We start from the raw sequence: 14980 nt of genomic DNA, 5'->3' as shown, positions 1-14980 counted from the left end.
GAGTGGAGGACACAGAGGGTCTTCTATGCCCTCTGGCTTGGATGACCACCACTGCTAAGGTGAACGGAGCATTACCATCTCAAACACACCAGGAACCAGTTGTCAGGGAGCTAAGAATTTAAACTTGCTACATCTGCTCACGGCTTCACAGCGTCACAGCTATCTCCCTAATATACACTTATGCACACATGCATGTACATAAATACATATGCACAACCACACATTGACACACACACACCCACACAGGTGCAAACTTTGTGATTTTGGAGGCCCCAGGCAGTTTTACTATTTGTAGCCCATGTATCTGATGCCATGCCATACTCTTTTAGACCAGACAGCACCACATACATGGCAGCATTGTCATCGTCGTGGGAACATACGTGGGAACATGGCGCCGAAGGGGATGTCTGCTTATTTATGGGTTCTTAACCAACTGTGCTATTTTGTTTGTTTATTCGCATGATTTGTAACTTATACATCATTTTTATTTAATGAGTCGAACGAGAGGGATTTACTCCAGACACTCGAACAGGCCCTCATCCCGTCATTTGCAGGAGAAAGAGACGTGGGAGATCGGGGTGCCTTGTGAGGATCCTGCGATGAGTGGCTAATCTGTCTTTGCCATCGGTACTATTGGCAAACGTACAATCGCTGAATAATAAAGTTGACGAACTACAAGCACGTGTATCCTACCAACGGGACATTAAAAACTGTAATATCTTATATTTCACAGAGCCGTGGCTGAAAGACGACATGAATAACATACAGCTGGCTGGGTTATACACCATATCGGCAGGATAGAACAGCAGCCTCTGGTAAGACAAGAGGTGGCGGTCTATGTATATTTGTAAACAACAGCTGGTGCACAATTCTAAGGAAATCTCGAGGTTTTGCTCACCTGAGGTAAAGAATCTCATGATAACTGTGGACCACACCATCTACCTAGAGAGTTTTCATCTGTATGCTTCGTAGCTGTCTATTTACCACCACGAACCGATGCTGGCACTATGACCACATTCAATGAGCTGTATACGTACATAAGCAAACAGGAAAATGCTCATCCATAGGCGGCACTCCTAGTGGCCGGGGACTTTAATGCAGGGAAACTTAAATCCGTTTTACCTCATTTCTACCAGCATGTTAAATGTGCAACCAGAGGGAAAAAAAACTCTAGACCACCTTTACTTCACACACAGAGACGCGTACAAAGCTCTCCCTCTCCCTCCATTTGGCAAATATGACTATAATTATATCCTCCTGATTCCTGCTTACAAGCTAAAATTAAAGCAGGAAGCACCAGTGACTCTGCCAATAAAAAAAGTGGTCAGATGAAGCAGATGCTAAGCTACAGGACAGTTTTGCAAGCACAGACTGGAATATGTTCCAGGATTATTCCAATGGTATTGAGGAGTACACCACATCAGTCACTGACTTTATCAATAAGTGCATCGAGGACGTCGTCCCCACAGTGACTGTACGTACATACCCCAACCAGAATTTTGACCTCTCCCAGTCTGAGTCTGTAATACAAACACATTTCAAGCAGACCACCACAGTCCCTGTGCCCAAGAACCTAAGGTAACCTGTCTGAATGACTACCGACCCGAGGCACTCATATCTGAAGCCATAAAATGCTTTGAAAGGCTCTTCATGTTTAACATCAACACAATTATCCCAGAAACCCCCGACCCACATACCGCCCCAACAGATTCACAAATTATGAATCTCTATTGCACTCCACACTGCCCTTTCACACCTGCACAAAGGTAACACCTATGTGAGAACGCTATTAATTGACTACAGCTCAGCGTTCAACACCATAGTGCCCTCAAAGCTCATCACTAAGGTAAGGACCCTGGGACGAAACACTTCCCTTTGCAACTGGATCCTGGACTTCCTGACGTGTCGCCCAGAGTGTTAAGGGTAGGTAACAACACATCCACCACGCTGATCCTCACCACTGGGGACCCTCAGGGGTGCTTGCTTAGTCACCTCCTGTACTCCCTGTTCACCCACAACTGTGTGGCCAAGCACTACTCCAATAACATCATTATGTTTGCTGACGACACAACAGTGGTAGACCTGATCACTGACAGCAATGAGGAGAGGTTAGAGACCTGGCTGTGTGGTGCCAGGACGACAACCTTTCCCTCAATGTAATCTAGGCAAAGGAGATGATTGTGGACTACAGGAAAAGGAGGACCGAGCACGCCCCCATTCTCATCGACGGGGCTGTAGTGGTGCAGGTTGAGAGCCTCAAGTTCCTTGGTATCCACACCACCAACAAACTAACATGGTCCAAGCACACCAAGACAGTCGTGAAGAGGGCACAAGAAAACCTATTCCCCCTCAGGAGACTGAAAAGATTTGGCATGGGTCCCCAGATCCTCAAATGGTTCTACAGCTGCACCATTGAGAGCATCCTGACGGGTTACATCACTGCCTGGTATGGCAGCTGCTCGGCCTCCGACCACAAAGCACTACCAGTACATCACTGGGGCCAAGCTTCCTGCCATCCAGGACCTCTATACCAGGTGGTGTCAGAGGAAGACCCTAAAAATTGTCAAAGACTCCAGACTCCCGAGTCATAGACTGTTCTCTCTGCTACCACACGGCAAGCGGTACCGGAGCGCCAAGTCTAGGTCCAAGAGGCTTCTAAACAGCTTCTACCCCCAAGCCATAAGACTCCTGAACGTCTAATCAAATGGCCACCCAGACTATTTGCATTGTCCCTCTCTTTTACGCTGCTGCTACTCTCTGTTATTATCTATGCATAGTCACTTTAGTCACTCTACCTACATGTACATATTACCTAAATTACCTCGACTGTGCCCCCGCATATTGACTCTGTACCGGTACCCCCTGTATATACTCTAGTCTCGCTATTGTTATTTTACTGCTGCTTTTAAATGATTTGTTACTTTTATTTTTGGTATTTTTGGTATTTTTCTTTAAACTGCATTGTTGTTTTAGGGCTTGTAAGTAAGCATTTCACTGTAAGGAGCATGTGACAAATAACATTTTATTTTATTATCAGCAGCACCTGTCTTTTTATAACATAATAATGCATATTTTATCCCCCTAGAGTCTAAGGAACCGGGGCCGGGTTTCTACTAAGCTAGCCACATTTAGCACCAGGCTTCCCTAATACAGATAAACCTGGGGAAGTTCATGGCAGAAAAATAGCTAAATAGGGGTGGAGACCCAGTGTAAATCGGTGACGCCTCGCTACACATCAAACCAATCAAATGCCTTGCTTGGGCGGATCTCCAATAGCGCTCACTAGATTAGTGTCGTAGGTGCAACAGTGCAGAATGATTCTTTTTACAGTCTATGTTGAGGATGGCCGGGATATCACTGATTAAAACCCCATCAAAGTGTGTTGATGAATGTCGATTTTGTGTATAGAGCCTTCTACTGAGAAAATGTGTCTTTCACGGTCTGAAAACATTGACTAACATAACACAATCATGTGGGAGAAGGATTCTTGAAATGTAACATTGAATCAAAATCTTGCCGCTGGGAGCCAGTGGACCATTCAAAACATTTTTACAATACAAAATTCTCCAGACCTCCAAGGGAGGCGTGACAGCGACGTGACTTTGGAGGTTCAGCAACGTGGGACTACTACTAAGCTATCATATATAATTGTTTTCAGATGGTCATACCAAGGAAAATTTAGCTATTTGATTTTGAATTTAAGGACACCTGTAGGTGAAAATAATATCTATTTAAAAAAAACATTTGATGAAACATTGAATTTGTCATTACTGCTATTAGCAAATGATACGCATTGAATAACAGATTCATACATGGAAAAACAGTTAACCCTGCTGGTTATATACAGTGCACTGTAGGCTAACTGCTGAACGGGGCATAGAATATACTTTGATTTTATTGTTCAGGTTCACCATTAGAAATATGTTTGGTAGTTTTGCTTTAATTAAACAATCAGTGTATTTGGTCATTTTAGAGGCTAAAGTTGACTATTTCGTAAGGAGCAGCAATCATATTGTGAGGCACACCGCATTGACAAAGAGGAAGAGAAAAGAAGTTACAACTTCCAAACGGTCAAAACTATTAGACTTTGAAATGTGGGTGAAATCCGAAGTTGTGCTAAATTGTGCTGTATATTTATTGGCTATGTCATAGCTAATTTGTAAAGAATAAATATTGATACATTACTAGCTCAAACCCTTAATCTGCAAAAATGACAAGTTAATTAGTTGGTGATGGGGATTTCAGAACCAAAGTGGGAGGACACAAAACATTGCCTGTCCCCCCTTATCAGTGGGGTGGTAGATTCCTAGTGTCCCTTATGGCTCAGATCAGGTGCTACATAGTACATACACCATAAACATACATCATTTACACACACACACACACACACACACACACACACACACACACACACACACACACACACACACACACACACACACACACACACACACACACACACACACACACACACACACACGGAAACACATACACACACACACAAACACACACACACACACACAGTCTTGTACAGCTAACCTTGTGGAGACACAATTCAGTCTCATTCAAAATCCTATTTTCCCTAACCATAAATCTAACCCTAACCTAATGTCCCCAGTTACTCCAGTTTTTGTTGTGTTTATCATTCATGTATCGTATCGGAGCCTGTGTATCTAGATACGTATAAAATTGTGTTGAAAGGGAATGATGCACATCACTAATAAGTTGGTTTAATTTTCTGTGAAATGTCAGTCTGTGTCACGCCTGCCCCCGCTTCCCCTCCCTGGCGCTCAAGGGCGCCAGGCTACCCATCATTATACACACCTGTTACCATCATTACACACAGCTGCGCTCATTGGACTCACCTGGACTCCCTCACTTTGTTGATTGTCCCTGCATATATGTCTGCTCCTCTGTGTTGTTCCAAACAGCATTGTTTGTCGTGTTGTGTTTATGTCCTGATGCTGTTCTTGTTCCGTTGCATGTCCGTCTATATTAAATGGTTCACTCCCTGTACCTGCTTCTTATCTCCTGTGTTGGGCCTTACAGAATGCTACTACCATTACAAGAAGAATCAGAGAGTATTTGGGGGGGGGTTTGTTTTGTTAGTGAAGTCGGACCCGGGGGCCGCCGCCGATGGAACTGAGGATGCCTAAGATGGATCGTCGGGCTGTCATGTCCTAACTGGCTCGAGAGGTTTCCTTGCCCCGGTTGACTCGGCAGGTTCCCATCCCACATCATGCTTCAGCTGGCTCGTCGGGCTCCTATGCCTCAGCCGGTCCATACGTTTTTTTGTTTTGTTGGTATGTTGGGCTTGGATTCCGCCGCAGATGGAACCAGGGGTACCTAAGCTGGCTCGTCGGGCTGTCACGCCCTAGCTGGCTCGTCGGGCTGTCACACCCTAGCTGGCTCGAGAGGTTTCCTTGCCCTGGTTGGCTCGACAGGTTCCCATCCCACGTCATGCTTTAGCTGGCCCATGGGGCTTCTACGCCACAGCAGGATCGTCAGGCTGTTACACCTCAGCCGGATCGTCAGGCTTCTATGCCTTAGCCGGTTTGTCCAGCGTACATGCTTCGGCCGACCCATCCGGCTCGCCCAGGTGGGATGCCGAGTGGCACCCCTAGAGGGGGGGTACTGTCACGACTGCTCCCGCTCCCCCAGGCTACCCATCATTATACGCACCTTTTACCATTATTACGTGCAGATGCGCTCATTGGACTCTGGACCTGGACTCCCTCACTTTGTTGATTGTCCCTGAAAATATGTCTGCTCCTCTGTGTTGTTCCAAACAGCATTGTTTGTCGTGTTGTGTTTATGTCCAGATGCTGTTCTTGTTCCGTTGCATGTCCGTCTATATTAAATGGTTCACTCCCTGTACCTGCTTCTCATCTCCTGTGTTGGGCGTTACAGTCTTGGAGAGAGCTTTGGCAGCTGTGGCTGATTGGCCGGTTCACAGTAATTCTAGCTAAAGGTGAACTCCTACATAGAGGGGGTTAGGTGGTCTATCCCCTATTTTACACACTCAATTTCCTCCTATAAACACTGTTGGTTGGTTTCCTTCTGCCTGACTGTGGACTAGCAACAACAACACGAAAACCAATGGACATCTATGCCACTGAGCCAGCAGATTCAGTTTGTCACTGAACATTGCGTGAATGCTCTCTCATTACGCCAGCTGTGGCAGATGCAACTTTGTTTGGGAGGTGTGAAACGGCAAGAGGATCTGGGTGCTAAACAAAGCCTCAATGCCACCACAAAAACAGGCAAGCCAGCAAAGCAGCCAGCGCTGGATAATGTGGTGATTACAGAGCTTGGATGAGGCAAACTCCCTTCTATTAAAAGCATCATGCTCTGAGCATATTTCAATCTCCGTTTAAACGCTGGATGGCAATGAGTAAAACCCCTCACCCCTCCTCCACACCCTCTCAATCCCTCTCAACACACACACACACACACACACACACACACACACACACACACACACACACACACACACACACACACACACACACACACACACACACACACACACACACACAAAGGGACACACACACACACACAAAGGGACACACACCCAGTGACAAGCATTCCAGCTGTAAAGCACAGAGCATCATGTCTCGAGTGGAGGGGGGTTAATAGGCATGCTTCATTAGATGATAGTCTCGATGCAGAAGTGGGCAGTCTTGCTTTAAGACATGTGATCCAGCTCTCTCACTCTCTCTCCCGCTCTCCCTCTCTCCCTCTCTTTCTCACCCTCTCTCTCTTGGTCTCTCTCTCTCTCTATGGACATTCCCTCGCTCTCCCTTTCGCTCTCTGGCTGGGCTGTATTGTAATACACATATAGACACTACTTAGTGCTTTGGAAAGAGGGTTGAGCCTCACACACACAACCAGAGCAGCTTCTCAATGGGGGGACGGAGCCAAGAGGAGACAGAACTATCGTTCCGCTGGAGCCAATCTCCGTCCGTGTCTGAGAAGTGAGGAGGCAAATTAACTCCCTGTCGTCACGAGAGGGCTTTCATCCTCACAGGAGTAAGAAGAGAGAGAAAAGGGAGAGGGAGAAAGAAGGAGAGAAAGGAGCTGCTGTCTGCGCTGATATAAAGGTGACCTGAGCAGCTTTCCATCCTGTAAACCCTGGCTAGTTTGTGACAGAGTGTCGTGGCTGTGAGCTGAGGAGGTTTCTGGTGACTGCACTCTCAGGATTTCAGACGGACAGTGAGAGGAGGGAGCCGAAACAACAGAGCTCCTCACCCTCTTATCCTGCAGCGCTGTGCTCATTTACACCTGGATCGTTGTTGGGAAACCCTGGCCTCAGACTATGGATGGATTTAAGACAGTGTTGTGAGTCTGTTGGACAGACGGTGATACCGACAGCCGGGCTCTTTTTCTTCTGACCAGACAGAACACTCAGGTAAAGGGTTTGGGGCTATTCTTTGGGACTCTGTTAGTGCTTTGTGATTATATTCTGTTCCTTTTGAAAATATACTTTCATTTAAAACAATCGGATTATGGAGCTCTTTCAAGATAAGGTTTAGCTGTCATGTTTGTAAGAAGTGGAAGGGCTCCAGGAGCCACTGTATTAAGATGACAGGTATGGGCTGTGAGCAACAGACAGGCAGAGCATGTGACATGACCAGCATACATGTGTTGGATTGAACTGCTGTATGGTTTAATGAGGAGTGTAGGCTATGCATATTCCAGATATGGCGTGTTTTTGGACATTTCCTGTTGTCTGATATGCTGAAAGTGCCATGCAGTTCTAAGTAGGGCAGAGATGTCAGTCTTATGCTGCTACTTATGGAACACAATAGGCAAGGCTGTAACATGCAAATGTTCTAGCCCAGACTCTTCTTTATTCATTTTAATACAAGGCTATATTACAAACAGTTATTAGTCTTAATTGAGATCTTAACTTGACACATGAAATCCATATCAAGTCTATTCCATTAACATTTTTCTACAGGCTATCCTAAGCTGAACCGTGTCAAAGGCATTTACTTACCATGTAAAATTGCCCCTTTACAACCATGTTGTAGGGAAAGCTACACATCAGCAGGAAGCCTATCTTGTGCAGACAGTGCGCAGGTGTGTCCAAGCAGGGGCCATTGCACTACGTGTTTCGTCTAAATTGACCGAACATTGGATGCTTGTAAGAAAGGCAATGTAACATCTATTCCACAACCATCAAGGCCAATATAAATCAATAGTCTAATTAGACCCAAAGAGACAACCAAATGGCTCGTTAAACAGGCGCAAATGGCCAATCCTGCATGAAGTGCGTATTGTTTTTTTTCTTCATAAAAAAACATAGAGGTAGGGATTCAAACTAAAAGTCATGTGTAAATTAATTGCTTTACATAGCACTGACATGGTGATTTTTTATCCTTTCATGTGGCTACCATTAACTTGTGAAAGTTTACATTGAAATTCATAGGCCTAAGCCTGTGTGGTCCAAATATCTTTCTGGGTCTCCTCTCCATCCATATTCTCTCGCGCTGTCGGTCAAGACAACATTCCTTATTTGACATGAATGCATGCTGACAGTCCGAGAGTTGCTCAAAGCTGAAACGAAAGGAGGGGAGGACGAAAGAGCAGCTTCTTCTCTTCATGCCGTTGATCAGGCTAAAGATTCAGTTTTTTTTCAGGAACAAGGCAGTTTGCCAGAGAGAAACAGCGCTGTAAAAAGCATTCCCTGGGGAACAGTACACATTTCCACAAAACTGCGGATTACAGCGGATTTATTGCAGGAGAGGGGATTACAATATGCCGTTAATAATTATATGATTAATTTCTGCTTGTTGAATATTCAGTAGGCTAGTCTCAATGTCATTTCAGAGTAGAGGAAGGTCTACTTTTTCTCAAACCGACATGCACATACCAAGTTTCTAGCCTATAATTTGGAGAGAAAAGAATCTAGATAGGCAGCTACACAGCCAGAGTATGTGATAGCAACAGAATAGCCTAAATAGACTACATGTGTAAATGATTCCACACTTCAAATAGTCTTTGAAGCAATTGTTTTCACAATTTCTAAATGTGAAACTATTATTCAGTAATAACTCAGAAGTGGTGTAAAACAGGCATTAAAGCCGACTAAGCACTGACCGACTTTTTGGTGGTGTCTGGACCAGATGTTTTGTGGGGGTCTTTTGATGCAGTCTGGACGGGCCTTGATTTCACAACCAATCTGAACTAATCATAGATCTAAAGTACCATTAAAAAGTTTGCAAACACCTACTCATTCAAGGGTTTTTCCTTTATTTTTAAATATTTTCTACATTGTAGAATAATAGTGAAGACATCAAAACTATGAAATAACACAGAATAATGTAGTAACCAAAAAAGTGTTAAAAAAATTAAAAGATATTTGATATTCTTCAAAGTAGCCACCCATTTGCCTTGATGACAGTTTTGCACACTCTTGGTATTCTCTCAACCAGCTTCACCTGGAATGCTTTTCCAACAGTCTTCAAGGAGTTCCAACATATGCTGAGCAGTTCTTGGCTGCTTTTCCTTCACTGTGCGGTCCAACTCATCCCAAACCATCTCAATTGGGTTGAGGTCGGGTGATTGTGTAGGCCAAGTCATCTAATGCCGCAACTCCACTGTTGAAAAACAAATGATAGTCCCACTAAGCGCAAACCAGATGGGATGGCATATCGCTGCAGAATGCTGTGGTAGCCATGCTGGTTTAGTGTGCCTAGAATTATAAATAAATCACTGACAGTGTCACAAGAAAATCACCCCCACACCATCACACCTCTCCCTCCGTGCTTCACGGTGGGAACTACACATGCAGAGATCATCCGTTCACCTACTCTGTGTCTCACAAAGACAAGGCGGTTGGAAACAAAAATCTCAATTTTGGACTCATCAGACAAAAGGACAGAGTTTCACCGGTCTAATGTACATTGCTCATGAATCTTGGCCCAAGCACGTCTCTTCTTATTTTTGGTGTCCTTTAGTAGTGTTTTTTTTTGTAGCTGGTTGAGAGAATGTCAATAGTGTTCAATGCTGTCATCGAGGCAAAGGGTGGCACTTTGAAGCTACTTTGAAGAATATCAAATAAAAATCTATATTTGATTTGTTTAACACTTTCTTGGTTACTACATGATTCCATATGTGTTATTTCATAGTTTTGATGTCTTCAATACAATTCCACAATGTAGAAAATAGTAAAAAGAAAGAAAAACCATTGAATGAGTAGGTGTATAGGTGTGTCTGAATAGGTGTGTCCAAACTGTTGACTGATACTGTATATCTTTGGTTCAGATTTCATCCTGTTCTGCCTTGATTTCAACATCCACAGACATACTGTCCGGACCGGCCTGTATTTGGCCAAAACAGGGAAGTCTGTCATTGTTTCAGATTTGGTCCTGTCCATACCAGCTTTGATTTGGCCCAAACATATACGTCTATAACTGATTCAGATTGGTTCGGTCTGGACCTGACCAAATCTGATCCAAGACATCTATGTTTCACAAGTTTGAACAGCACAGTGCAGTAGAGCACAGCAGAGTACACTACATTACAGTAACGTATAGTAAAGAAACAGAGTACAGTACTGTAGAGTACAGTACAATACAGTAGAGCACAGTAGATTACAGTAAAGTAAAGAACCCGTACTGTACTCTACTGTGCTCTACTGTGCATCTTTCCCCTTGAAGACGATTAGATGTGTATCTAGATACTGTACACGGGCTCCGATTCAATACAGGAATGATATGCTTTTGTTTGAAACGATTCAGTGCAATTCGGTTTGATTTGAGGAATGAATCGATGTGATTTGGTTCGATGTGATATGATCCGACACACTAACATTTGTTGCATAAACACATGTGTGTGCGTGCATGTGTGTGTGTGTGTGTGTGTGTGTGTGTGTGTGTGTGTGTGTGTGTGTGTGTGTGTGTGTGTGTGTGTGCGTGTGTGTGTGTGTGTGTCTTTGTGTGTGTGTGTGTGTCTGTGTGTGTAAATTATTTAAATGTCTATGGTGTTTGCAAGCACCTGAGATGAGCCATAAGGTTGACTGGGCATCTACAACCCCACTATCAGATTAGGGGGAGCAATGTATAGGCTACTTTTTGTCCACTTTTGATTTGAAATCACCATCACCCGCTAATGAACTTTTGCAGGTTAAAAGTAATTGAGCTGGTAATGTATCAATATTTATCTTAAGAAAGTTGCTATGACATAGCAAATGAATTGATAGAACAAATCAAATGGTTTTGACCATTTACACATTTTTACTGGAGTGAGATTCTCTTTTCCTCCCGCATTGACCATGCAGTGCGGCTCACGAAAGTGATTGCTGTCCTAGTTATGGAATTATCAACTTTACCCTGTATATCTAAAAATGACCATATACACTGATTGTTTAAAGCAAAACTACCAGAACTATTGCTCATGCTGAACCTGAACAATCAAAACAAAATCAAATGTGTTCACCGTGGGGACGACAATGGAAATGGTCAGATGCCGCAGATGCTAAGCTACAGGACTGTTTTGCTAGCACAGACTGGAATATGTTCACCACATCATTCACTGGCTTCATCAATAAGTGCATCGATGACGTCGTCCCCACAGTGACCATATGTACATCTCCCAACCAGAACCCATGGACTATGTTTATTGGAAATATATCCAGACTGCTGGAGCGGACCAGCCTCCACCGGCCTGAGGAGAGACACTCGGAACGAGGAGTTAATGCGGTAATTGGGGGGACATACCTCATTCACTCTCCTCAGGACTTTAAATGGCCCCACAAACCACGGACCCAGCTTCCGACAGGGCAGGCGGAGGGGCAGGTTTCGGGTCGAGAGCCAGACCCAGGATCCATGGGCTGCCCCTCTGTGTCATACAGCCGGGACAATACATCTGCCTTAACGTTCTGGGAGCCTGGTCTGTCAGAAAGGGTAAACACAAAACGGGTGAAAAACATGGCCCACCTTGCCTGGTGAGGGTTCAGTCCCCTCGCCGCCCGGATGTACTCCAGATTGTGGTAGTCAGTCCAGATGAGAAAAGGGTGCCTAGCCCCCTCAAGTCAATGTCTCTACACCTTCAGGGCCTTGACGACAGCCAACAACTCCCGGTCCCCCGCGTCATAGTTTCGCTCCGCCGGGCTGAGCCTCTTCGAGAAGAAGGCACAAGGGCGGAGCTTTGGTGGCGTACCCGAGCGCTGAGAGAGCACAGCTCCTATCCCAGCCTCGGATGCATCCACCTATGAACGCCAAAGAGGGATACGGATGAGCCAACACAGGAGCCGAGGTAAACAAAGCCCCCAGGTGACTGAAAGCCCTGTCCGCCTCAGCTGTCCACTGCAAATGCACCAGGCCCCCCTTCAGCAGTGAAGTGACGGGAGCCGCTACCTGACCAAAACCCCGGATAAGCCTCCGGTAGTAGTTGGTAAACCCTAAGAATCGCTGCACCTCCTTTACCGTGTTGGGAGTCGGCCAATTACACACGGCTTCAATGCGGTCACCCCTGACGTGGAAATGCGATACCCTAGGAAGGAGACGGACTGTTGGAAGAACAGGCATTTCTCAGCCTTGACGTACAGGTCATGCTCCAACAGGCGACCAAGCACTTTGCCCACCAGGGACACATGCTCGGTGCGCTTGCAGCACCACGGGAAATGCGTCACCATGCCCAAAGGAGGGGTGACCTCCCTAATTAACCCTGACCCTAATGTTCGACTATCTAAGGCGTGAACGGGGAAGGGTACATCCATGGGAACAATGGGGATCCCTAAACTATGAGCTAACGCTCTATCAATGAAATTCCCAGCTGCGCCTGAATCTACGAGCGCTTTATGCTGGGAAAGCGGGGAAAACTCAGGAAAAGTGACAGACCCAAACATATGTGCAACAGAGGACTCTGGGTGAGAATGGTGCCAGCTCACCTGGGGTGACGCCAGAGCGCCATGCCTGCTGCCTCGATTCCCAGAGGAACCAACCCGGCACCGACCAGCAGTGTGACCTCTGTGGCCACAGATGGTGCACGAGCGGAAACCCCCTCCTGTCTCCCTGCGCACCGCCCCTCCCAGCTCCATGGGTATAGAAGAGGGGCTGCGGGAGGACGTCCGCGATGGTCCAATGCCGCATCTCCCTCTCTCCACACGCGTTGGCCCACTCCAGGGCTTTCCTGGTGAGGCACGAGACGAGGGCAGACACCCTCTCATGGTCCGATGGAGCTGGGTGGACCGTGGCCAGATAGAGGTTAAGTTGAATTAGGAACCCCTGGCAGTTGTCAGCACTCCCGTCGTACTCCTGTGGCAAGGAGAGACGGATCCCACTGGGCTCAGGCGGGAAAGGGGCGCTCAGGAGAGACCTCGGTTGTGCTGGTGGAGGTGCTGGAAGACTTCGGCGGAAGTCGTGACAGTGAATGTGACAGATGGGAACAATAATAAATATTCTATGTTGTAATCTTCATTTGGCTCCTCTATCCTAAATTACATTTAAAAAAAGTAATATTATTGTGATAATGCTGGTCATAGAATCACAAATCCCAAAATATGCATTTTCAACATCCGTAAATGGCATATTTTCAATTTTTATTCAGAACTGAAAAGGTACCTGATTTCAATGTCCGGAAAATAAGTCCTTTCATCTTTCATTCAGATCTGAAAATTAACCTGATTTCAATGTCCGAAAAATATGTATTTTCAACATCTGAAAAATACAGTATGTATTTAAAATGTCAGATAAAAACATTTTTTTCACCTATATTTCAGAACCTAAATTGAGCCAATTGCAATGTCTTTTCAACTTAGTTTTGCTTATTGGGAGGTCTCTTTAGGTCTGCTGATTCTTTTCCATTTATCAATACTATAACAAAAAAAACTACCAAGAGGACAACACAATGGCATTCTGTGCCATACTACGGTCCAAACGTGTTTCACGAACAAGGGAGATGGCACTGGACATCATTCTTTCAGTTGACGTCAGGTATTTTATTCTACTGCAATTGATCAGTGTTCAGCAGTCGACTTGAATATAAAAGGTGTCAATATTTTTTATTTTTTATTTCACCAGGTAGGCTAGTTGAGAACAAGTTCTCATTTACAATTGCGACCTGGCAGAGATAAAGCAAAGCAGTGTGACACAAACAACAACACAGAGTTACACATGGAATAAACAAACATACAGTCAATAACACAATAGAGAAAAAATTTCTATATACATTGTGTGCAAATTAGGTAAGATAAGGGAGATACGGCAATAAATAGGCCATAGTGGGGAAATAAATACAATTTAGCAATTAAACACTGGAGTGATAGATGTGCAGAAGATGAATGTGCAAGTAGAGATACTGGGGTGCAAAGAAGCAAAAAACAAATAACAGTATGGGGATGAGGTAGTTGGATGGGATATTCACAGATGGGCTATGTACAGTGATCTGTGAGCTGCTCTAACAGCTGGAGTTTAAAGTTAGTGAGGGAGATATGGGTCTCCAGCTTCAGTGATTTTTGCAAATCGTTCCAGTCATTGGCAGCAGAGAACTGTTATTGTGAAGCTCAACAAAGTCACATATAGATGATTTGAACATACTGTGCAAAAAATGCTAATATCAGTACCATGACTTGAATAGGATTTGTACCACAAATGCTGAAACGTTAGCATTTGGAAACAGTGCCAAATAAACTAAACCAAAGCATGGATTGCTGTTTGTGGTAGATTTTGGCAGATTGTGGTAAATTGCATCATTCTGGCAACAATGGCTAACACTCAAATAACATGCCATAGAATTCTGTGGCACCCAGCAAGCAGTGCTGCAGTATGCCACAACTTTTAAAGGAAGAACCACGGTATCTTTCAGCTATGCTGTGTTTAATATACAATTTGAATCTATTTGATCAAATATAATCCACAGATTGAGAGTTGAAGATAAAGACGTTTACTAAGAGTATTAGTATATTATCACCTGACCGACCAGGTTTCTCCAGATCTCCCAACAATTTTTGATTAATGTTGTGCTTTTTCAG

General features: G+C 44.7%; 1 protein-coding gene across 2 annotated transcripts in view; it reads left to right on the top strand.

The window, feature by feature from the left end:
* Positions 1-6794: 6794 nt before the first annotated feature.
* LOC109890191 (chemokine-like protein TAFA-1) overlaps positions 6795-14980 on the top strand; it is a 266121-nt gene continuing 257935 nt past the window's right edge. Inside the window, exon 1 of one of the 2 annotated variants that reach the window (XM_031825011.1) lies at positions 6795-7411. The gene's annotated coding sequence lies outside the window, so the exon portion shown is untranslated. The remainder of the gene's footprint in view (positions 7412-14980) is intronic. The other variant, XM_020482167.2, reaches the window with a different exon arrangement.

Source organism: Oncorhynchus kisutch, linkage group LG5, assembly GCF_002021735.2.
Source record: "Oncorhynchus kisutch isolate 150728-3 linkage group LG5, Okis_V2, whole genome shotgun sequence".
Lineage (NCBI taxonomy): Eukaryota > Metazoa > Chordata > Actinopteri > Salmoniformes > Salmonidae > Oncorhynchus > Oncorhynchus kisutch.
This window is presented reverse-complemented; position numbering and strand designations above follow the sequence as displayed.